Source organism: Anser brachyrhynchus (genome assembly GCF_964034855.1).
Source record: "Anser brachyrhynchus genome assembly, chromosome: 5".
Lineage (NCBI taxonomy): Eukaryota > Metazoa > Chordata > Aves > Anseriformes > Anatidae > Anser > Anser brachyrhynchus.
The window spans coordinates 18815185-18840427 of record NC_137699.1 but is presented as its reverse complement, the minus strand read 5'-3'; the positions used below and the strand labels follow the sequence as shown (position 1 = coordinate 18840427).

The 25243-nt window shown below is 39.0% G+C and overlaps 1 protein-coding gene and 1 long non-coding RNA gene across 2 annotated transcripts in view; both read left to right on the top strand.

The window, feature by feature from the left end:
* Nucleotides 1–5783: 5783 nt before the first annotated feature.
* On the top strand, nucleotides 5784–12100 carry LOC308196079. Its single transcript, XR_013952060.1, has 2 exons — nucleotides 5784–6680; nucleotides 9912–12100. It is a non-coding gene; the product is annotated as an uncharacterized lncRNA (long non-coding RNA).
* A 486-nt stretch (nucleotides 12101–12586) lies between these two features.
* Nucleotides 12587–25243, top strand: part of LOC308196072 (uncharacterized protein) — a 341236-nt gene continuing 328579 nt past the window's right edge. The window contains exons 1-4 of the mRNA XM_080594553.1: nucleotides 12587–12997; nucleotides 14781–14837; nucleotides 22084–22234; nucleotides 22666–22779. The gene's annotated coding sequence lies outside the window, so the exon portion shown is untranslated. The remainder of the gene's footprint in view (nucleotides 12998–14780; nucleotides 14838–22083; nucleotides 22235–22665; nucleotides 22780–25243) is intronic.

The following is a 25243-nucleotide window of genomic DNA, read 5'->3' as shown; positions in this document are numbered from 1 at the left end:
TAGCTCAGGATTTATCCATAACACTGATACAGGGGAAGGAAATATTTTGTCTTCTGAATTACAAAGGAAGGAAGGAGCTTCTGTCACTTCAAAGGGTCGGAACTGAAAGTAAATAGAACAAGAAGACTTTCTCAAAACTGAGCATCCAATCTCAGCTCCCTGCTTCAAGAGGCAAGCAGAGTCTTTGTGTTGACCCAGAGCTGCAGTGCAGGCTTAGTATTTTTTTTTCTGTTAATGGTTACTGCTAGCAGAGTACTTGTTCGTGGCTGTAGGCTGAGCAGAGTTTGAGAACAGCTGATCCATTCCCTGTTCCAAATTGAGGAAGGACTTGCCTTGCCTTTTCTAATGTACATGTGTATCTGAATACATATGTAGGAGCAGGATATTCTAATGCTCTGTTTTTAAGGAGCAATGTCAACATTTCTCTAGCTCCTTCTGCATCTGCCTTAAGAAAATTTCAGACACCAGCAACATTCTATTAGAAATTTTTTCCCAAGCTGCTGATAATATGCTTAAGCTGTAATTCCATTTTAAAATAGTCTTTTAGTCTAGGAATTTCCTCGTCTGATTTGCCTCAGACTTTCCAGAAAAATTCTACTTTGGCATAAAGTTTGCACCTGTGAAAGTTCAAGGAAATCGGGTTAGCTTTTGCTAAATGAGGAAGGGATTCTGCCAAAGTTGGGTTTACAATGAAAGGCTAGTATAAATATGGACAGACTAGTCTCTTTATAATTATTAGGTAATATTAATGTATAATCAGTCCCATAAAGAAAAAAGAAATCTACATGGCCTTTATATTGCTTATAAAAATGCATTTTTGTTTCTTCTTTGGCTAGTCAGGGGAGAATGTTTGCTATTAACCCATCTTGTTTAATTTTGTGAGCCGCCACTTGTGTGCGAATTTCCTGTACATCTTGAACAAAAACATGTAAAAGATGAACAAAGAACGAGGGGGGAAATTATAAATGGATCCATGTGACTGCCTCTTCTCCAGACATTTTTTCCCTCACTTAGGAAGTTCAGAGGGAATGCAGGGCCATGCAGTGTGTGTTAAAGCTGATGGAGTATCTTTCTCCCTCAGGGTATTTCTTTAATCAATGTTTCTTTATACCATTAGGTCATCTCTTCTTTCTTTATTTATTTATTTTCTGAAGAATCCTTGTTTTGTATGTTTTCATGCATCCTGACATTTATTCTCAGAATTATGGCCTGATCACTTCCTGTCCTTTTCCTCAAAATTTCTCTCATTTTATCTATTTTAAGTGCTGAAGCACAAAGATAACCCCATCATAGTTCTCTCATTTTCCCCAGCGGTTCCCCCCCTTGCCTCCCCGCAATGAAAAATGAAAGGTCTCATGGTCTTACAGATTTTCTTTATGCTTATTTTGGCCTATTTGCAACCCAAATACATCATCATGCTATAAGACGGCTCTCTAAGGCTCTTGGATCAATTAAAGGTAGCCCTATTCATTGCCAGTACAAACCTTTGCCTATTAACTCTTTCAAAGGGCATTTGTCATCGCAAAAAGCTGTGAATGCTGTCTGGGTTCATTGATTAAAAAAAGGTATTGTTTTAAGGCTGCTGAATATCTTAATTAGTTGTAATCAGAGGGTAGCTTGTGTCTGTAAAGTGATACAGTTACCTTTCACCTACTTGCTTTATTCTGTGTGTTTTTAAAAGAAAAATATCTCAAATGTAATTTAAGCAGAGTGTTTTTAGGGTACAAGAGGAGTGCACTTGCTGATCAAAGTATAATTTATGACGTTATTTTATAAAGCCAAATATTTAATGTGCTAACTCAGAATACGTCTCATTGGCTTACAACCAGCCCTGAGAGGGTAAGTAGAGCGGCGCTGCTCATTGCCAGCTATCATCCTCCTTTCTTCACTCACAAATCCAATGTCTGTATTCTGGAAATGTAGAAATCCACCTCAATTCTGTAAGCACTCGCACGTGTGCTTTGCTAGAGCACACGAATAGTCTGCTAATACAGAATACATGCAGCGCTGTTTGCCAGACAGAGGTAGAACTGGGTAACTTTTTTTTTCAGATCAATAATTCATTTACCACAATTGTGCTCTCAAACTTGCTGCAGCTATTTGTGAATTTGTACCAAAACTGTGAAATTGTTTAAGCTGGGAAAACGTCTTTTCTGCTGTCCCTTGAATCAAAACAGTGGTTAATAGTAATCTGTTTCTTATTTGAAGAGACCCCTCTGAAAATTAAAATCTACGTTTTTTCCTTGGGCTTCATGAAAAATTATGGTTGCACTCGATGCTCTTTTGGTTTATTTTTCTGACAAAATAGTTTGCGTTCCCCTAAGATATTTCACTCAAATCAAGTGGTTATTTATGTGCCTCTAATGGAGGCATTGGGGTGTAAACAGATCCCTTGCAGTCATGTGTATCGACGATGCATCAGTAGCTTGCATAATCTAACCCTCACCCTCTGGAGATGCATTTCCAGAGATGATGATTTAGGGATATATGCTTTTCTTTCCATATTTGTGTAAATATCTTACAGAGACGAAAAACACACTTGACAGAAAATCTTAAGTTAAATCGCGGTTGGTAGAAATGCGTGCTTTTGCTCTCGGAGACTGCATAGAATAGTAGCAGTAAATGACATTTTATTTGTTTCATTTTCGGAAGGGGAGGAGGGCACAAATGGTGTCTTAGTGGGGAGACCCCCTTATCTGGGAGAAAATATCTTTAGAAAGTACCTCACACGCTGACCAGGTGCATTTTGTTGCTGATGCAGTTTGGTGAGCTGTAAAGCAGGGCAGTGCCATGTCTGGGAGCCACCAGACACGTGAATCTTTAGCATCTACTCTCAACTTGTGGTTTGCTTGATGAATTTTATTATGAGAAATCCATGCATGCTCACACAGGGGTTCTCAAGGTAATGTAGCAGACTTATGTAAATGCTAACAGTACTGTATCCAATCTCTTATTTTTCAGTGAATAAGTATGCTAAATAACACTTCCCTCACAGGACGATTTTGCTATAGGTGCTTAGATTCATATTATGAGTACCTTATTTCCTTTTAATTTTTGTAATAAAAATTCTTCAAAAAGACTAGTTTAGTCTTCAGACTGTAATCATCCCTGTTTCATAGATGGGGAAAAACAGCCTGATAAAGATTAAAATCCTAATTCAAGAAAATGCAAAAGCTTTTTGACATGTTTTAATGTTCCTGTGATTTTGGAGTAAACTGTTCTGAAAAGTTTCTCTGGGATGTTGTCAGAGGCAAAAATAGAATATGCATTTGAGTTGCAGACAGTGCCTCAGTCACAGTATTCCTTGCTGCAATATGTGGACTTTAGAATTTTTCTTTATTCTTAATGATAAATGTGAGGCATTGCATGGTTACACAGCAGAGGGATTTATTTTAGTAGTTGGTTATTGAATTCAGTGATTTGTCTCCACACCAAAATTAATTTTAATGTTGTAGTATATCAGTGTAGTTCTAACCTTTTCCTTCAGCTTTGTACATTTTCACTGCATCGTGTAGTGCATCTTCTTTGGTCAGGTGCCTTGGAAATAAATTTGAAGAAATAAATACGCACATTTCTACAGTAACTGTGGTGTACATATGAATTTCTATATAATGGCATTGTGTGTCTTGCTCTATACAACATTTTTAGTTTTTTTTGTAAAAGTAGGAGATGATTTATGAAGTGTGACTCATTTTTCCTTCTCCACACTGTTCCAGTGGAAGAGCTCAGACTGCGATGAGAAAAACTAGTACACGTTATTAAGAATTCTGATAAAGTAGGCTGAATAAATTTGTTTTCTTTGTGAGCCTTAATCCTGTGTTGTATTGGCTTCTTGGACATGGCTAATTTATTTGGAATTCCATTCTGTTCCCGACAGCATTCCTGATTAGCAGTTTGATCACCCGGAGCAAAGTTACATACCAGCTTTCAACTCTTGTAATCTAGCAGTGTAATTTTTTCAAATGGACTCTTTTCTTTCCTCCTTTGCCCTAGCTCCCCTTCTTTTTGTGTCCAAAGAGACTTTAAAAATAAGCAGGATAACCTGTTAGTAGACTGAAAGATTTGTTCAAAACACAATGCAGTTTGCTGAATGCCCAACTTGTGTCTGGCCACAAAGCATCTGATGCAAAGTTCAGACTAGAATATAGAAAATTCCAAAATCATGGTCCGATCAGTGTGTGTTTATAGTGAGTTTAGTGTTTTGTAGCTATCAAAATGCAATTTAAGAAAGCAAATGATTAGGGAGAAAAAGCTAAAGCATAAAGCCTGAGCCATGCAATCCCGCACCATTTTTTGATTTAGTGTGACAATGGTAGTCTGATAATTCACTATTGCACACAGGGCTTTAAATAAACATAGAAAGTTTTTGTTGAAGTTAAGCATGTGTTTAATAAGGACCTTGTTGAATGCAGTCATATTTTTGATCATGTCTTCAAAGTTTCCATGACTCCATTATTTTCCAAATAAAGCTTTGTAAGAAATATTTCAACTATACCTTTCACGTAATGTACTCGTTTTAAAGTAAAAGAATAAGGTTAGGAGCTGTATCAGTCCAGCACGTGAAATGTTTGCCTTCTATCACTTGTAAAGGATAGCAATTATTTTCAATGTTTGCTTTTTATGAGTAGCGTGGGTCTTTCTATGATCTGTAGTTTATCAAAGCGCATTCCGCCTGTGGTAAATTTTAGAAACTTTACTTATCTATTTAGTAGTTAAGTTTGTCACATGCTAGACCTCATATGGAAATTGCAGTTGCATCGTTGTTCACTTCTGTCAATGTTGACTTAAGCTTTCAAAACAAATGATGACCGAGAAACCCAAATTTAATTGTAAATCAGGGACAGATTCTGATCTGATCTCTTCTTGGTAGAGCATGGGAGGAGCATCCTCACTGCGAAACTGGAGGAAACATGGCATAATCTGCTGAAGACATGTAGTTACAGATGAAAGGGAACTGTCTTTCCCATCCTGTGATGTTTCTTAAGGTCCCAGTATGGTTTTGTGCACAGTGAGATGAAAGTGAGGTTTGTAAGTCATGAGAAACTGGGGAATAGCTTGAAGATAGGTGGCCAGGGCACTCATCAGGAGACACAGCCTGTGGTTTTATGTATGAGTGTTTTGACTGTCTAATACTTAGAAGAGCTTGATCTTGTTCTGATCTTAAATTTTACGGATCTAAAAAACAGCTCCTGACAAATATATCATCATAGCTGGAGTGTGTTTTGCCAGATTTTCTGCTTTTGAAAAGCTGGCATTTCAATTGAAACATTATTATTTTGTACTATTTTTGACTAAACAAATTAAAAATAAAATTCTCTACTAGATTGACGTGTAATACCATGAATTCAGTGGAAAAAAAATCCACTAATGGAAGGAAAGCTCTGAGAATGAAAAAGCTCTGAGATGGTTTAGGACTAAATCCATTCTGTCCAATTTAATTCAGTGATAATTCCTTAATTTCACCAGCAAAAGTCCAGAGGATCTTTCCAAGAAAAAAAATTACACAACTGAGTGTGAAGACTTAGCAAGCTGTGTAGGGCCTCTGGCAACTGAAGAAGAAAATGGGTGTAATAATTGCTGATAACATATTATTTTTATGTTCATAATATATGCAAGGCTTTTTTCCTGTGAGTGGCTATTAATATATTTTTTTGCATTTTTATTCTTGTTTGTTGCGAGATGGTTGTCTTGGATGTTACTAATATTTTAATTCAGTGATGTGATTAAATACTGTGGCATGTACACAATCTTCTTGGCTACTTCTAGATGATGTTCTGATCACACTTCTGGAAAGAAAATTCTGCAAGCTGAAGGGCAATAATTTGTCTGCTACTGAGTATTGCAGTGTACAGCAGCATATGGAGGAGATGATGCACTCACAGCTCCTGAACTGCAAAGGTCTCATTGAATCTTTTTTAAAACACACGTCTCTCTAGGTAATCACTTTTAAATCAGATTTATGGGTTTAGTTTCTTTTCCTTCTAATCACTTTCCTTCATTTTTATTATTTTTCCTACACTGTGCTTTTTTTTTTTTCCCATTTGTGGCTGTGAGGCCTTGAGGATGTATTTGAGTTTGAGTTTTACAAACACTTCTGGTTTTATGGACACTAAAGTTCTTGAGAGAAGATATAGGTAGTAAATGAAGTGTCTTACTTCTGTCCTTGATCATGGAAAGGGGCATATCGAACTGACTGTGGTGGGAGGAGTATGTTTGCTGGGGACTTTCCAGTAGAAAACCAGTGGGGCAGGTGTTTGTGCTTTTCTTTGACTCAATACAACATTGAATGGTCTTGAAATGTGCTTATTATCACAAGTTATTTGAAGTAGGAATTGACTTTGAATGTTTGGTTTTGTCCTCTAAAGCTATGAATACCTTGATCTGGCTCTTTTTAAGTGGTGTTTTATTTTCCGTGTGATGTAAAATGCTTGTTCAGGAGATTTCATGTGTACAAACTGGAGCAAGGTGCCTTTTTCACTCTGATAACTGTAGCAGGCACATGACTGAGAGATAAGTGCTGGTCCTGAATTTCTTTCTTTCTTTTTTTTTTTTTTCTGTGTTCATTATTTTTTTTCTTTTTAGCAATGAACTGGGAATTTCTTGTTAGCCGTGCTGACACCTGCAACTCTTTGCCATTTTTCTTTATAGATATACTGACTTTTGAATATGTGGTAAATACAGTAAGTGAAATATCCTTTTAATTTCTTTATATTTTGAGATATATTTCAAATTGCTAACAGTGGATGTTTATATGATTATTGTTGTGCTGATTTATTGCTTGTAATTTTACTGGATATTTTAAAATTTTAGGAATGTAATGGTATTTTAGGAAGTAGACTGTTTTATAATTGGAACTGGAAAATTGGATATGAAATCTGTTGGCTTACGTTTTAAAAGACCGTATTCTTTGATTTTTTTATTTTTATTTTTTGCTAAACTACCCTTCAGAGTACCAGGGCAATTAATTACATGATGATAATTTAATAGCAAAATGCAGAATTTGTCTTGGAAATAGTTTCAAATTAGAGGATTTTCATAAATATTTATAGGAGGAGAAGGGAATAACGTTGATTATGTGATGAAAACGTATGTTAGTGAGAAAATACCACCCATCAGGAATACTCTTCTATCATGCCGTTATTCTCTAGAGAGGTGATTAGTTGAAAAACGATTTTAGCAAAATAAACTCTGAGCAGAGAGGATGCTTTTACATGTGATACAGCATACGTTCTTTGAAAAGGCAAATCAGTCAAAACAATGCCAGGCATTGGGAACATACGTTATTTGAAAACATATATTTGGAAAAATTCAAGCAATAATGATTTATATATAGGTTCTATGTAGTGCTTTTCCTCAGTGAGTCTCAGAATACTTTGCAAAGGAGAGGAGAACAGCGATCCATATTAAACTGCATTTTCTACAGTCACAGAATGTTTTCCTCTGGCACGCAGAATTGTCCTGCTTATGCTGTACATTAATTTTCTGTGCAAGGAAATCTGTCCTAAGGAGTGAAATATAAGCAGAAAAATACTTTTCTTCCGTCTTCGGCAACTGATGGTTCCTTTGTGTGAATAAATGCAGTACCTGCAGAGAGTGCCAAGCTGACAGCCGTGGCATGTGGAGCCAAAGACCTGCAACAGCAGTAGGGGAAGCTTACCCAGCTCTGTGTCAGCCTGTCCTAAGGAGAGCCCCGTGCCAGGCGCCAGGGTTGTGCGGTTTCCCTTCCGGCTTTGACACCTCTCAGGGAATGCCGGAGATGGCATAGCTGAGAACCACTTGTGAGCCTGGGGAGGAGGCACCTGTTCGTTTGGAATGAACCACCAATTTGTTCTTCGTGTGCCCTTAAATAACCACTGGGCTTCTCGCCACTAGCAGATTGAACTGGAGCTGATGGCCAGGGAATATGATGTGCTGTATGTCACAGCAGTCACGTTAGCTAATACTGAGCTCAGTAAAATCTGCTGGTGGTTTTCAGCAAACCTGCTAGAGTACGGACAGCAGGATTGCATTAGGGTGGAGGTGATGATTGTCACGGAAGAAGCACTTTTAGGTACAGCAAATGCATCCATCCAGAGGATACAGAAGAACTGTACTTTCTGAATTAAGGCAGTTATCATTATCTCCACCAATAAATTACTTACAGCTATAAAGTGAGTCAGTTGCCCAAGGGAGCGTGTAATGCAGAGCCACTGGCTGTGGGCTTACGGTGGTTGTATTATAGCAGATAGAGCCACTGAACAGTTTGTCAAACTGTTGTTCCCACTTAAATCCGTTTTCAGATTTAATTTCTCATCATCTTTGTGGATGTGGGTCTCTTAAAAACAAGCAAACAGGTTAGAGAAACACCTGTCAGGAGTGGCATAATTGGTCTTGTTTTAGGACAGGCTGATAGACCTCGCAGGTCCCTTTCTTCCCTTTTTTCCTCCTGTAGTTGGAGGTGGCCCTACTTATATATATGTGTGTGTGTAAATGTACATATATACATATTTTCCACCATGCCACATTCTTTCAGCAGAATCTTAACTAGTTGGAGCGAGGAGTCCCTTTAAACTATGCATCTTTTGAAGTCTGTAGGTATAGAAAGACACTCATTGTTCAGTGCACCTCCACAAAGAATCCCTCTTAATCCCGACTGTGTGTATTCATCCCTTGGTTGAGCCTTCCTATGCAGAGGAATTTGAGTTGATTCACATTCCTTCATAAATGCACGTAGGGTAATACATCAGACTTTTTCCTTTTAAGCAATCTGATCAGTTCTGACACTTTCCAACTCCATTAAAATATCCCCATAGTAGTTAAGAGCACCCATTAGTGTGAACAAACTCCTGAAACCCCTTAAAGTATTTACTTTGCCATGCCATTTAACTGTTTACAAAGCCTGGAGCTTTGCTTCTGATACACAGTTAATAAAAGGGAATAGACTAAATTTTTTCCTTGTAGTGTAAATGTATCTGTGTTGTCCTTGTAGAAGACAATGTGTCGGATCTCATGAGGCTACCCCAATCAGGACAATTCTGACCAGAAAATGGTAATGTAAGAGAGTATTGACAATTGATATTTTGTATGCAGTTTGGTTTAACCCAGAGTTTTGAAATTCAGGGATGCAGTCTTGACACTGTACTATGGCTTGGACCTCCTCCAAGTCATTTCTCTTACTGTTAATCCTTCATGTTTTTACCTTCCCAACTCCACTTGTCCAGTTCCAGTTGCTGAGATCCAGGCCCAGACAAGGTATTAAACATCTGTGTAAGTTCCTTGTTCCCCTTCTGAGCTGCGTGCTAGAGTTTCTGCTTGTTCTAATGGGGACTTGGCATCACTGGGGACCTCAAGGTATTACTGTACCTATTCCCTGATTTTACAGGAAAATGAATGTAGATTTCACAGAGCTTTAAGTCTCAGAATCAGGCTTTAAGTTCTTTTAGATGGAAAGTATGGTTTCTGGGCAAAGCAGTTTGCTAGTTGAGCAAGTTCAAAAAGATCTTAGCAGTTCCAGTAATCACTCATTTCATCAATCCTCTATGTTTAAAGTGAGCTAAACCAAGTTCTTTCCTATAATGTCTACTTCAAATAATGCTGCTTTACATTTGGAGAGCCAAATAAGGAAATACGACATAATCTTCCAGGAGTTTCTTTCCCTTTTAGTTCGTCTAACTCAGAGACTTGCTGTAACAAGAGCCCTTCTTTCTATGAAACCTGTTTAACATATTCAGCTAAACAAACTATCTCCTAAAGAAAGCACGAGCATTTTTTGTGTGTGCCTTGCTCTAGCGTTGGCTTTTGAGGACATTTCAGCGTTTGTCGACGCACTAATTGAGTGATGCATTTTGGACAGCTTCTGTGTTCTGATTTGTTTTGTTGTGCTTTTTTTTTTTTTTTCCCTCCCTCCCTTCTTCCCCTTTTAATTTGTCTAGGAGAAAAAAAGCCCCTCCAGTGTTGTTTCCTGCAAAGACCATTCTTAAGAGCTCGTTGGACAGCGCAGGGCTCTTGAAGTGATAGCTAATTGGTGAAAGAAAGGCCCTGATTGTCTTGAGGGAGCTGGAAAGTGCTGCGTGTGCTGCTGAAAGGGACTAGGGAGAAGGTGCCTGGTTTCGCTGAGCAGCTGCTGCTGGAGATGTTTGGAGATTACATCAGCATTGGAAAAAAGGGGCAAAAAAAAAGTCCAACTTCACAGAGACAGAGTTTATGGAGTTTTTTTCCCCTTCCAAAGGTCTTCTGACAATACTGTCATTGTCAATATAAGAGTTGTTAATTCTTTATGAATAGCACATGGGGCCTCTTGACTAAATAGTACGTTACATGTCCCAAATCTGTCAGCTGGGCTCTTCTCTCACATGCTAGTGAGATCACTTTGATTGGAATGTTACAGGAATTGCGGGGCCGGCCACAGAACTGAATACTGCATTATATAATTAGATCTCCCCGCGTATTTTTTTTTCACATTACCTCATTATTCTAGCTTAAATATGGAATCAGTCCTTTTGATGATTTTGCTGATTGTGATTATATTCATACGATTCGTTTTATGGTCCTGCCTTAGTGCTTATATAGATTACAAACTGTCCCAAAGGTTTCCTGACAAGAGAAAAAAGGACTAAGATACTTCAAAAGGCTTGTTTGGATTTGAACTGGCAATGGGGACAACTGGACAAGGTAAATGGAGCTAGAGCAGATTTTACTTCGGGTTCTGATGAGAGAGAAATGACCTGCTGAGACTGCAATTGACTGAAGAGTCTTCAGAAGGCCTCGTGCTGAGAGAGAGAGGGGGGGAAATCCAACAACTGATTGAGTCAAACGACTTCCTATCAGACTAGGGCAAGAATTTGTTGTTGGGAACAGACTTGTGGACTTTTGCCAATGAAATGATCTGGACAAGCTGGAAGGAATCCTATTGTTGGGCAGTCCAAGACTGCCAGTGGCCCAGTCTTGATACATGAAATGTGATGGCTTATTGCCTGCTGGACAAACTGCTGATCTGCACGTTAAGATGTCAGCTGCACAGCCTGCCTGGATGCAACAACTGACTGCGCCTGAACGAACACGAAGATTACTGGCCCAGCTTAGGATCTGTGTCTAAGGAAGCAGATTTACAGAGTGGAGTTTTACATGATTGACTGCCTTGTTGCTAAATTCTTCTTGTGGTTCATCGCGGTCAGTCGGATCAGAAACTGGATGTTTTTAACTGTCTATAACCTGATGATTATCCCCATTTCTTATCAAGTGATATATGCGAATAATCATGCATTGCACACCACTGGAATACCCTGTTCCATGAAAAACAGATCCGTACATCTGAGTTTGTCTGACAGACTAGCTGTGCTTCAGCAGCGTCAGGTGTGGGGACATGCAACAACACTCAGAGCCCTTGCAAAGTAATTTAATTTCTAGGCTTTCATAAGAAGCTACTGGGACACAGGAAGATTTGACGACTTGCCCAAGGCAATAGTGACTTAGGATTCTTTGGTTAGTGCGTCTTGCAAAATGAGACAGGGGACTCCAAGTGAATTGTTTGCTTTCAAATGGCTGTTATACTAAGTCAAACATCTAAAGAATCTTGCTGCAACAACAGAATTTAACATATGCTTTTAAGAACTTGGTTTTCCTACAGCAAAAGTAGGAAAATTGTACTGCCTTGCCTGAGAAAGGAAGTTGAAATGCAATGTCCTTGGCCCAGTCAACTTTAAAAAGGCTTCTCTGGGTTGATGATTTTTATGTCATTTGAAAGTAAAGGCTCCCACGTGATAAACTAACTTTTGTGTCTCTTGGTAGCTTACGTGATGATATCAGACTTCAGCCTAGGTAAAAACCCGAAGCATTCCTGTAAAGAGTTTCTGGCCCATTCATGAGTCACACACTCCTACAGGCTTGTCTCATTTTAGCAACTGTTAATCAGCCCTTATCACTTTGTTGTTTGAAGCCTCCTAAAATTCAGACATGAGAGGTAGCATGTGTTTAGGCTGTGGAGAAGGGTAAATGTCAGGTCAATTGATTGCAGCTTCAGGTTTTATTTATGGTGGATGACCAACCTACAAGACAGCCTGCAATGTCTGAAGATGCATGCCATTGCCTTGGAATCTAGCTAGTTAATAAATTATGTCTAGATGTAACTAATCCCCTTGTGTGTTTTTGTGGATCCTAATTTTAATGATGATTGTCTCATGTTTGTTTTTGTGTTCCCCAGCACCAGCAGACCACAAAGGGAAAGTGAAATGGTGTCTATTTGATGTGCAGACATACCTTTGATAATAAGTAACTGGAAAAATAGGCACAGCGATCCATTTTTCTTCTGTCAATTAAACATGGCTATTCTTAGCTGTTGTATGCATCATTGTGAAGAAAATGAAACTTGTAGATAAATTGATATGATAGTGCCTTTAAAGAACAAGTTTTCTAATCCATTTTTTTAATTTAAACTATACTTGACAGTGTCATATATTAATCATTTTAAAAAGTGGATATAAAGAGAAATGCTACAGATGGAGCTGTGGGTTAATGTCCTTAACGTTTGGTGATGTTCAGAACTGACACTGGTGTGGAATTCACGTCTTTGATTCCTTTATTCCTTTTATTTATTTATTCCTTTATTCCTGCAGAGCAGCATCTTGATTTTTCCATGTAAATCAGAGATCATGCTCTTGTTATAGACCATCCTCTTACACAGGCCACATTTTCATTGGTCTCTGTGGCACAGTTGGTAGGGCTGGCAGGATGGAATCACCAGAATGGTTTAATGCCTGAGTTGTCATAACCGCACCCTTAAATGGTTTGGGGGGTGGGGTGCAGAAAAGAAGGCTGGTACTGAGTGATCTTACTGATTGGTAGTTATAAAGAATGGGGGATATTTACCCTGCCAGATAGGGGGAACGGCCTCTCAGTGGGCTGCTTCTGTTTGCATTTGTCTATTTGTTTAATTTGGACCCTCTGAGTTGCACGAATTTCAACCTGATTCTAAGAATGTTATGGCCAACGTCTGTCAATATTAGATTTGCATCCTATACAGGTAAAACTGGCTGGAACCCTGAAGAGTTTTAGAATGTCAAAGCTTTGAGGCACATAAGATTAATAAAAATGAATGTTTTGACTAAAGAATTCATTTAAATGATTTGAATGCCTATCATAGAAGGTTGTGTTACCTCTTAAACTCCATATGCATTCAAAGCAATTTTAATAGCGTTGTGGTTAATTTCTGCTGTGGATTCATGTTCTTGTTTAGTGCTGCAGGGCGTTTTTGAAATGGAAGGCCATCCTGTTTATGCTGTTATCACAAAATCAGGGCTATTGCTCTTTTAAGTGTGCAAAGCGTAATGGAAAGGAGGATCTTCCTCTTTATTCTCGTAGACGTTTTTCCTTTCTCTTTTTGTGGAGACAAACAAAATCTAGGCCCATGTCAGCTGTGCAGTGACATGGAAGTGTTACTGTTTCCTGACCCAGTCCCATGGAGCACTGTGCTGAGATGCCTGAAATGAGAGAGAGTGTTACTTCAGGAACTGAAAGAAATACAGGTCCGTCCACTCTAGGCTGTGACAATGTGTCTTGATTAGTCTTGGGACCAAAGCCATGTCTCTGCAGGACTGTGCCGTGGTGACAAACCAGCTGGGCTGGCCGTGCTTGGGTTGGTGTTGCTGCCTAGTCACTACACACTGAGCCACTGCATTGAGCAGTCACATCACCAGGTACACCTGGGCCCTGGGGTGCCTCTGGCACTGCTGCACAGCATCCTATTATTCCCAAGGGCTAGTGTGTGGAGTTGGAATTCAAAACAGGATTGTTCTGCTGCTTTGGACGGAGCTCATGTGGAGCCAGCTTCTGATTTACCCCCTGCCTGAAGCAGTCACAATGAAAGTAGAAGTTATTTTTCATTGCAAATGGTGCATTTGGCCCAGTTTTGTGCCTTTTGAGGTAACTGTTCTGGTGTCTGAAAGCCCATTGTATCTTTATGCTTTTTAGAATTTTTGTCACAGATCTTATGTTGTGCTCTGATTTAACCGTATCTTTTTCTTTCAGGAAAATGTAGTATCAAGTTAATAATGACATTTTTACTTGTTTTACAGTATTTAAAAAAAAAAATAAAGCTAGGTTGTCTCTGTGCTTACAAGTTATTTTCTTTTTACAAGACAGAGTGCAGCAGAAGAAAAAATTTTGGAGAATAACTGCTTCATGTCAGGTAGTTGTACTTAATATTTAAGTTCTATCCTGAAGCCCATATTTCAATGGGAGTTGAATGGGGTTGGCTGGGAATCATTCTAGAGTCTTTTAAAACTAATTCCATTTCAGCTAGGTATTTAAGAAGATACATACGCCACGCTAGTTTTGATTGTGTTTAAGGACATATTTAAAAAAAAGCATGTGTTTAACAGCAGTTTTCAGCTGTGGACAATGTGAATGAAGACTGCAGTGTGGAGCCACCTTTCAAGACATGAAACCAAGGTATACGTAAAGGAATAGAAAAAATAAAAAAAAATCACTAAATACTGTGATGATATTAAAATTCCTTACAAATGTAACATTAATTTATATACATAGGTATTCAAATCCACTACACATAAGTATGTTCCTGTTATATTAAAGAAGCTTATAGGCCACCTGTGATGTACTTAAAAAAAATAATAATCTGATATTCCACTGTTACTCATAAAAGTTTGTGTGTGAAATGGTTTCTTGATTTCTTTTTTGCTTATCTAGTAATGCATACATATCAAATATATTTAAAAAAATAAATGGAAGTATACAACATGGATGCAGAACTGTTGCTGGGATATTGTAACCATTTCTTACATTTATAGGATTATGCTTTGTTTTGTTCGAAGCCAGTGATTTGGACAAAAGTGTGAGTCAGTTGTGTAAGTACTATTTCTTTTTTTTTTTTTTGAGACTACTCTTGGAAGGTTATCATGACTTCCTATTTCTGAATTTCCTCTTCTAAGATCAGTGCGTGTCTGTCTTACAGGTGTTAGTAGGGTCAACTTCAAACGTTGGAGAGCATTTATTTACTTTGGTTGTACACCCTTGGCTGTAAGCATATACAGATATGTATGTGGGTATGTGTTTCGGCATGTATTTGCATAGATTTTTATATGGAAATGTTAATTTTTTAATATCTTATGATAACGGCCCTTCCCACTATGTTATGCTACCCAAGCTTGTATAGTTCTGGAGGGAAAAAATGACTTGGATCAAACTGCTTAAGTAACTGAAGTTGCAAAATCCTCTTTGCATTGGTGGATATCAGGGCTGTGGAAATACCCAGTGACCATTTTTTGGTACTAGTGGTACCATTTTAACCAAATTTGCTCCCAAACCAAGTAGCCATATTGAAGTTCCACAATTAGTACTTTGTGATTTTTCTTTTGCCAGGACTCAGAATCTTTCTGATCTGTAAAAGCTCAATTGATTGTAAATATCCTGTCATCTGCTAATGTAATTTCTTTTTGACGTTCTGTAATGTGCACAAAGTTGGCATTATGGACTGCATTATGGTATGGAGAACTAATTACAGATAAGCTCATAGTCTGATGAGCGTGTAATTATATTTATTGATTAAAATAAGTCTATAATTTTATTTTGCAGTGTCATTACAATGGCATCCACTTAAACAATTACTGTCAAACCATGTAAACCAAACTCCAGTAGGAGTCCCTTAAATAGATCTGGCGATGCAACAGGTGGTCTAATTACTTTAGGTAGCTCCATTACAGCAGACTTCAGTGGAGAAGCTGAAGACACAAGTAGGGATACGATTATGTTGACTCTCGCAGGAGGAGTCTGAACAGCTGGAGGCCCAGTGGCTTGTCCGCTAGCTCTTTACAATGAGCTGCCATATCAGAAACTGAAGCTCAGGGGACATCTTGTAAGTAGTGCTGCTACCCTCTATGACACAGCTCTAAAGAGCAGAAAAATACTGTTAGAATCTCTCTGTCTAGATTCAACAGGTCATCAAATCGTAGGACAATTAAATGGCAGAAACCTCATCTCAGTTATGGTAACAGAAACCCAGAGTAAATCCATAAATGCCGTTGTTTTATGCTTGATTGACACCAAAATGGGTGACCTTATAATGTGCCCCTTTGATTTTCAGTACAGGCGGGGCTAGTAACAGCATCTATTGCTAAGGCTGCCAGGCACTTCCAGTCCTGAAGCCCTATTTGCAGCTATTCACAACTTTGTCAAAGTAACTTTTCAAACTAAACAAATTTTCCGTGTTGCATTGGGTGTCTGCCTCAGGCTGAATTCTCTTCAGAAAGTTTCAGCCAGAACAGTTTAGTGCCTTCCAAGAACAAGGCTAGAGAAAAATACATTGTTTTACACATGCTAAAAAGTATTGGCAATATTTTCTCTGACGAGATGTAGTCATCCCATTTTGGGACATGCAATTGGTCTGGATTTTTTTTCCCTATCAGGGATGTGTAACTCTTGTTCATATAAATAAAATTACCTAAATACCTACTTCAAATTCAAGGGGGACAGGACCAGATCTGATGTGTGTAAACAAGGATAAGGAAATCAGCAGGGAAAAGAAGACACTGTAACGACAGTTTAGGCAGAGGAGGAAAGTGTCTGTGCATAGTTGATAGAAAACGAGCTGGACTGCACCATGTAGGAAAACGGGCATTAAGACTGAGAGATGGAGATAAGAGGGTGGACAGAAGCTGTTGGGTTGGTGAGAATCAAGCCCTGTTCAGGCAAAGTGAGTGGGACAGAAATATTGGGCTGCTCAGAAGGAACTGGGGGAGGCTGCGTGTCCAGATCTGGTAAGGAACAGCAGTGTAGGAAGCAGAGCTGGAAAGAAGTGGTGAATGACAGTGAAACAAGAACAGCCAGTGAGGGGGTGGGCACTGAGGCTGGATGTAAGGACTGAGAGCAAAACCCACGTAAAAGCAGGTGAGCAGTTGACTAAATGCCAGGATGAGGTAGGAGACAGGCTGAAGGAAGTTAGGAGAGCTTGGGCTAACAGACAGGGTAAAAGTGGAGGCTGAAGTAAGCGATAAGGCTGAGGCCGGGAGGCTGTCTTACTGAGCAAAGAGATTTGTCCTGGAACAAGAGGTCCAGAGAAATGCCAAAGGGATAAGAACAGGATAAAATGTCTGCTGGACCAGACAAATACTGGGACTTGAGTTTCACTTTTTTTTGGCTATCAGAAAATTTCTGTGAAACTTACTGTCAAACTTACTGTCAAAAATTCCTCTGTCCCATCTGCCCCTCATTCTCCAACATAAAGTGCTCTGCGTCTATATACTTGGGCATTGCTGGTTAAACACAGAATTATCAGCGTAGCCTCGTGTGCTGGGCATCTAGCTGGCTGTAACAAAGGATGTAACAAAGTTAAGTGCTGAGATGAAGATGGTGATAGAATTAAGGCTTAATGTGCAATTCTTGTTCTGCCCCCAGGCATTATGATACAGTCCTAAACTGCTCTTTTCCCACCAGTTCTTTTGCTCATTTATTGCTCTGGCTGTCATGCTCTGGGATTGAAGGTTGCAGTGACAGTGCTTTGAATGTTCCAGAAAGATGGAGTGTGGAAGGCAGAGCTTTAGGAAGACTAATGTTTTGAGTGCAGTCATGAGGAAATTAGTCCTGTCTTTGCCTGTCGTTGAGTCCTGAGTGAAAACACTTAAATGTTTTCTTTTACTTTTTTGACTGCTTACCTGGAGAACCTGTGTCTAACTTAATTATGTGCCCAGAACTAGTCGCTGCAGATTAAGTCAGTGTAACAAGTAAACTGGTACCAGTTTAACAAGTAAATTGGTATGCTGAGAATTTGAATTCTGAGAATCTGAAGTGTGACACTTAAGATGCAAATAGAGTAATTTTTCTGTAGGTTGGTTTCTTATTGCAAGATGGGGTAACAAGGATATAACAAGAATGTTAATTAGCATTTATAGGACATACAAAAATTAAATGACATTCAGGAGGAAATTAATTATTCTTGCAAAGGGAATCAGAAGAAAACATGAGAACTTATTATGTAAGCACTGTCCATCCTCTCTGCTGAAAGTAGCAGGAATCCCTTGGAAAAAATCATCTACTTTTAAAATAAGAAAATAAGTTTTCTTCCCCTGTGTCATATAAGAAATCAATAGTTGCTTCTCTCAAAGCTGATAGTGAGCTTTTATCATGTCCACTGGACTTGAGAGCTTTTATCATGTCCACTACTCAAGAGAAGAGTGGACAGGTATAGCTAGTACTGCTTAGTTTCCAGATCTTGTTCACACTTGTGCGTGATAGATGAAGAGCTTCCAGCACAGAGATGTAAACACTCTGGGTGTATGCAGAAGAATAAAAATACGGGAAATTTGTGTAGAATAGAGACATATATAGTATTTAGGTATGCTTGGGAGGTTTTTAGCTTTGTATATTGGCATTAGATAACTAGACTGAGTATCAGAGGTACATGCCTAAATCCCCTTTTAGGAAAGGCGCTGATGAGTTTGGAGCCCAAGTCCCATATTTAAAGGAATGTTTGAACTTACAACCAGCACTAGCCCGTGTGTTTTAAGAGGCCATTTTCCACAAGCCCTGGCTGCTTCCCCATTGAGAGTTGCCGGCCTTAGAGCTCTTCATCAGTGTCTCTAATTGAAACTCATGAGGTTGATAATCTGTCTTTAGTGTCAATAATTGTTTTGGTTTCTTTAAAGATTTTTTTTTCTTTTCCACCCATATTATTAAAAAAAAATCTGCTGGATTTTGGGAATTACTGGCAAATAATAACTCTAGAGATTGATATGTCTCCTCCCTGATCTTTGTATTAAGACAAATTCATGGAAGAAAAATTCATTGGGGCTTTAAATGCAGGAAATCCTTGTGCTATAGGAACCTGAAGAGATTAGAGAAGCATCACTACGTGCTTATCCTGTTCTTAGTCTCTTAGAATATCCAGTGTTGATCATGATGGGGCATGGTGCGGTGTTAACTGGACCACTGGTCTGATTCTGCAGTATTCTGCTCTACTGGCCCAGGATGTTGTCTTTGCATCTGACAATTATGAGTCTGTCCATTATGTTATTTAGAATTGACCGATGTGACAAGTGCCTCCAGAAGGCAGGAAGAACTGGCATCTGCTGTCTGTGAACTCAACAAAGCAAAGTGTTGTGCTGAAAGGATGAAGAAAAAGTCGGCAGTCCCAATTATGAGCTACCTGAAGGCACGTAACTTTAACACTTTCTGTGCTGATCCCAGAGCACGTACTTCTAGAAGCATACCTCTGTGGCTCTGGCAGTTGATGAGATATCTGATTTTGTCTGCACTCTGGTTCTTTCTTTAGACATGCTTTCTTTGGCATGCATTTCAGACCGAATGTAGCGACTTCCAGATTTTTAGTCCCTGCAAAATGTCTCCCACCACGCCTAGATTTAAAAGGGCGCAGGATCCAGTTAGCTAATTTGTTCCTAGGCAGTTAAAGTACTTTACATGAGCTCTAGACCATGGAGCAGATTTAACGTACTATTTTAAGAATATGAACAGTGTTGCATAGGGGGACGTATCTGTATCTGTCTCAGAGCAATAATCTAATTGGAGGGCGTCCTTTGTGTAACCCTGTTAACATTTTAGACTATTCTGGGAAACCCTGTGGCCCAAGTACTATGGAATGTAGTTAGGAAAAACAGTGTTTTCTCAAATATTTCAGATGTGGAATATTTATTTTGTAGCCAGAGAAACTTGTTTTGTTGCCAAGCAACTGACCATGAGTAGGATCCACTGCCAACTGTACTTGAAAAAAGGAAAAAACCCAGTTACCTCTCCTCAGTCTGTGTGTGAGCATTTACAGTGCAGTCAGGAGAAATTTTAAAATCAGTGCGGGAAGATTCACTGGTAGTGGCCTCAGGTCACCAAAGGCTTTTCCCTTCACCATCCCCTCAGTCACATAATGACTGTTAGCAACCAACAGAAGAAGGCACTAATGAAAATATTGATGAAATAAATTATGTTGCTTTCAAAAGTCTTGTTTTGATGTCTGCTTCATCAGAGCCCTAGATAACGGAGTCTTACCTGCTCTTTGCTGGGCTTCTGATCCCAACCAGGTGAGATCAGTAGATGCAGCTCAGGATTCTGCTCTCTTTATTGACTTTATATGTTAGCCTGAGCAGGCCTTCAGCATCCAGAAGTTTAAATATTGTTAGTTTCAGAATCCAGATACCCAAGCTGGTTTTCAGAGGAGTTAAAGATGCTTAGCTTGCATGTGGTAGGTGAAGGCTAAAATGAGAAATAAATAACTTTGAAGGAAACTTACAGCAAAGGGGTTGTAACTATTTCAGCACAAGAAAAGCACTTCTTACTGCACAAATCTATTGAATGAAAAATAGTTACCTGGGGAGGTGTATGTTTGTGAATAAACCTGCTTGTTACACTGGACTTAGCTTAGGTAAAGAGTTGTTTTGGAATAACCTGATGATACTGACACTTGTTCATTGCAGTGGTTATGCCTGTGACGGATGCTTCCATCTCTGCATCTGGGCTGAGGCTGTACCAGTGGAGTGCCCAGTGCCCCTTTGTTAAGAACGCTCATTAACTGCTCTTTTAAAAAGTAAATCGCCTGTGAGAGTCCAATGTAAAATGCTACCCATCTGGATAAACAAGAGAAGGGAAAAAAGGAGCATTGATAAGAATTAGGCTTGTAGCTAAGTCTTAGGGAGAAGTGAGTCAAAGCCTATAAAAGGATGCAAGACAGACCTGTGAAATTTTGAGGTTGAGAAGGCACTCAGATTTTGGAATTTTTGGTGGGATATATGTGTACTGTTTTTCATAGCATGAATCTTTTTGTCTTTCTCAAAGAAGTTCAGGAAATGCTTGTTTGTCTCTGTTTCTAGTGTGTAGTAGTTTATCTGATCTTTGTTGTGGATACAGTACACTTCCATGCTTCACTGCCTACTTCGGAGATGATTGTTTGGGTTTCTGCTGGGGAGGGACAGATGTCAAATTCTTTATGCTTTCAAATACAAAAGGAGATTGCCCAGGATGGTGCTGTTCAGACTCCAAAAGCTTTCTCTCCAACCTTGGCTCTTCTTTCCATTTTTGCCCTCCTACTTCAGAATAATGCCTGTCAGTTGACCTCATTTAGCAGTCAAGACTCCACCTCACCTGTTCTGCAGTTTTCTCTTCAGCCACTGGTGGAGATTGTGTGCACACGTTAGTTTGGTTGGCTTCTCTGACAGCAGGTGACTTTTAACTTGTAATGGTACGTGAGGCATTTTCATGGCTTTTGTGAATTAAATGGAAAGTGCAAGTACTGGATTACCTCAAAAATTGCTCTCTATTTCAAGTTTACTTCAGTTACATACGAATGATTCACATGATCATGTGAAGGTAAAGATGCTTACCACATTTCTAATGTGTTTGGGGGAATTGATTCCCCTTCCCCCAAAAAAAACAATCTAATCATTATGTTTTATCTCTAGGTAAAAGTATGTGTAACTTACTCTGTTGACAAGTTTGAGATTTTTATTATCATAATTTCTTTTAGGAAAAGTTTTGAGGTTTCAGTCTGGATTCAAAAAATATATAATTATTCCAAGTGTTCAAAGTGTAGGTCTCAACCATAAAAACAGCTCAATTTACTATTGGTGCAAACTAGTGCATGAGTGTCAGTGATGAATTAGGTTTCTGTCATGTAAGTATTCCTGTGACATTATTGATAAGAAGATAAGATCAGTAGTACATAATGACTCAAGTGTATAAATAAACTTCTGATATAATTCCATGTACAAATACCTTGTATCATTTGCAGGCTGTGGCATAGATTGGCCTGCCTGTGATAATATTTATTTTTATTACTTTAAAAAAATTCTCAAAGACCAGTGCTGGGAGGTGTGATATCTCTCTTAAACATGATTATGATAATTTTTGTGAAAGTAATGTCTCTGTTATTCAGACTAGTGATCTTATATGTTAGGCAATGCACAGGCATATACATGTGGAAAAAAATACATTTAATGCTATTTCTGTTGCAGTACCTTATGCTCTGAAAACGTTAGATCCTGATGAATGAGCTGCTACGATACTGAAGTTTATAGCCTCCAAAGAGTAATACAAAGGAGTCAGTGTTTCCCTGCTCTTTGCTAACAAATTATGTGAATTTTATACTATCTTGTCCAGTGGCCTACAATGCAACGCATCTGAGTAGTTACCAAGAGAGGAAAGGGAGAGAATAAAGAAATGCCTTTCTTTCCTTTGAGCCTTGCCATTCTCTGGCAGCACAGCTCTGCATGCAGGAAACAATTTGTGTCTACGCAAATCAAACTGGGAGGTAAGTGACCGAGAGAGCTGAGTTGCATTCTGAAAGGTTACATGAAAATGTGAGAGTTGCTGTCTCTCTGAATGTTAGAGGCTTTGAAAGAGGAAGACACTAAATTTTCAAATTCAAAAAGGTGGAAAAGTTGTGATAGAAATTTTGTTTGGGAAGATTTCTTTGGTCCCAACCTGAAATTTCTGCTAAAAATAAGAAAACCCAGCTGTGCCTCAGAGCTCTGGAATGGCTAGCACCCTCCTTCACGCAGCCACCTAGAATATGACAGACGAAGTCAGCATCGCTGTTCCATCGTGCTAAAATGAGAGACTGGCACAACCCCATATAAGCCTTGTGATTTTTTTTTTTTTAAGCTATGCTAAATTGTATCACTGTGTAAAACTGCAAAGCTGTTTTCATGTAGACTAAAAAGTATTTTTTCTCTTTTACAGGTTAACCTTTTGTTACCAGAACCGGGGCACTGGTACCTGCCAAGTTCTCCCTCAGGCCACAGTGTGGGAAGTTTATCTCCAGGAGATACCTCACAAGCTGGAATTAATGCCACAGTTGAGTGTTGTGAGTGAGAAGGGAGGAATGTCCCTTGAATATTTTGTTTTCCTTGTCTTCAGATTACACTGATGTCATTTTGAGGAAAGCTGGAAATCCTGTCAGTTCTTATGCAAATAATAGCTCAATGCATTCCTTTTGTGAGCAACATCACTGAAAAAGATGATCTTATGCATGTGTTGTCAGTTACTCTCCAATATTTACTTCCATTAGTGGAAATCATGGTATTTCACAGGCTGTATTTTGGGCAGATATATGTACCAGATATGAATAACCTCTCATAACAGTGTTGTGTTGCCAGAGCTCAAAGTATATCTAGAAGGATATTCCTTCATTCTTTGGTTTTTTGTTTTGTTTTGTTTTTGGTGTTGTAACACGAGACATAATTTTTCAGATTAAAGAAAAAGTTGACATAGTTTTATTTGTACCAGAATTTGGGGTTAGTCATCTAGCATCATAACCTCAATAATGTGAGTATATGAAGAATTTGAACCTGTAGTTGGTATTTAATAATTATAGAACCTGTTTCCTCCATTTGTAAGTTAAACAAAACAAATCCTAAGTAAAAGCACAACATTTTTATTGTCATTCATGGTATTTCAGTCTATTTCCAGCAAACATTTTTTTACCAACAAAAACAGCAGAAAATTTACTAAAAAAAAAATCTGCAGATTGTGGTTGCCCGCAGATTCAGCCTGGAAATAATATTCAGTCATCTTGAAATCTTTCCAGTGTGTACCACATAGTTGTGTGATGAAGGAACAGAGGCAATGCTATCTGATTTTGCCATCCAGTCGTAAATAAGAATAACAGCTGATGAACATATGATCTGGCTCAGTGTTTCCATGTTTTGCCCAAATCCATGGTCAGAAATATGATTGCACATTTTTTAACATACATTTTTGAATCACAGGCATGACATGTAAGAGTCATGTCTGTTCTCCCTCTTTTGATCACAAAAGCTGTTGAAAACATTATCAGCTGAAGCTTACTTTCCCAGCACTAGTATGGACACAATATATTGGCTGTGGTATATTATGCATTATCTTATTTGAAAATCTTTTCTACCTTGTGCTCTCTTAGTGTGTGCCGTGGCTGCTCAGAAGGTCATTATTAGTCATCCTGGCTCTGGTTCTTGGCTATGCTTTTGTGAGTACACACTGGTCTACGGGATCTATACAGTGAAAGGCAGTCCATAGCAATCCTTTGCTGTTGTCATAACAGTTCCTATGCTGCATAGGATGCAAAGCTGTAAGCAAGGGAGCATGGTCCAAACATCCCAACAATGCCTGAAAACTGCAGCAGCTCTAAGTCACTGACAGCTGAAGCAAAGCAGAGCAGCTCTGAAGATGCTCCACTTTACACCAGGGTTTGACCTGGAGGATTGCCCGCTGCATGGTGCGGGGAGCCCTAGCAGCGTGCTCCTGCCTCGGCCCAGCTCTGGGCTCTTCTTGTGTGGTTTGGGTGCTGCTGAGAACCTGGCTCGGTGCTGGCTGCGCTGAGGCGTTTGTTTTCTGAGTGCTCGTGTGTATTGTATGCACGTTGCTTGTGGCTGCAGGCCGTGATGAATATATGTATAAGCTAGAGCGGGCAAGCACACAGCTGGTACATAGAAGGAATATAACTGAGTCAAGTAGCAGAAATATGCTTTCATGGTTTGCAGATATTACTAACCCAGTTTTACAGTAAAATTTACTGGTGCACCTAATGCAAAAACAATTTTAAAATCATATATCTGCTGAGGTACTGCTTCTGTTATTTTCCAGGATTGGAAAGAACAAAGTATTTTTATTTTCCGTGAGAGATAGTGTTCAAGGGTAGTGATAGTTCATTAACAAACATTTTTAGTTATTTGTTCTGTTCCATTCTCCCTTTTTCTGCTTGTCTTCTGAGGTGAAGAAATGGGCTTTGCAGGCTTAGCAGTCACCTGTGGAATAGTTAGAGCAAAGTGTAATATTTTGAGGCTCCATTTTCCCAAGGCTTCCTGAAGGCGTCTCTGTTTATCATTCAGCCTGCACTGCCTGTATTGGGTTACACTAGGAATGTGGAAAGCTATATGGGAAAATCTGTCAGGCTGCGAAAAGCTCTCAGGCTCTGAAATTTTATGGACCATGCTTTCTAATGCACATTCCATATTTCAGGGTGTCTGGCTACCCTCAGTCCTTGTAAGGATGTGACGTGTGTTGTAGAATATACATGCGTGTTTTGTTACAGGTGCTACTGAGCTGATAAACGAGGCCACAGACCAAGGGAGACAGAGAAAGGAAATCCCATTAGGGGATAAATTATAGTGACACCTACTAGTTTGGGTACAGATAAGGGTCAGTCACCATTTACTACACGTGATCTTTAATATGGTAGGAGCACCAAAGTAACTCCTTTTCCACAACTGTGCTCCAGTAAACTCCCAGTTTGGGAGTGGGGCCCATGTTTTTTCTAAATACAAATCATTATGAAAGGTTC